The sequence below is a fragment of the Amblyomma maculatum genome, chromosome 2, assembly GCF_055883805.1.
Source record: "Amblyomma maculatum isolate TAMU_Amacu chromosome 2, ASM5588380v1, whole genome shotgun sequence".
NCBI classification, from domain to species: domain Eukaryota; kingdom Metazoa; phylum Arthropoda; class Arachnida; order Ixodida; family Ixodidae; genus Amblyomma; species Amblyomma maculatum.
In genome coordinates, this window is record NC_139345.1 from 32,133,270 (window position 1) to 32,133,775 (window position 506).

The following is a 506-nucleotide window of genomic DNA, read 5'->3' on the forward strand; positions in this document are numbered from 1 at the left end:
ATGAATGAATGAATGAATGAATGAAAAACCTGAATGGCGTCCTACGCACGACCGCCCTTGCGACCGCTTTGAGCATAATACGAAACCGAAACTGTTCAGCGGTAGGTGCCTAGATCAGTAAGTATATCTCAGGTTATCGCATTTTAAAACTTATAATATTGTAATACAACATCGCGTCATGTATTTTCATGAGATGTGCGGGTGCCAAAGCTGTCAACGTTTACTCTGTTTAGCACGCAACGCAGTAATTACGAAACCGAAACTGTGCCGGCTTGCAGAGCTTGCATCCTTGTATATGAAGATATGAAGAGAACAAATATAATAGATTATTTCTCATGTGTTCTACTTGCGTGACGTAGTTAATCTGTTCAAACTTATAACGTTACACCTATCTAGTTCACTGTAGTTGCACCGCAGCTTAGTGGAATGCATGTGCAGGTGCAGTGCACCTTACCCCTTACCACCTTACGCTTACGTCAATAACTATCATCATCGCACTCGTCCAT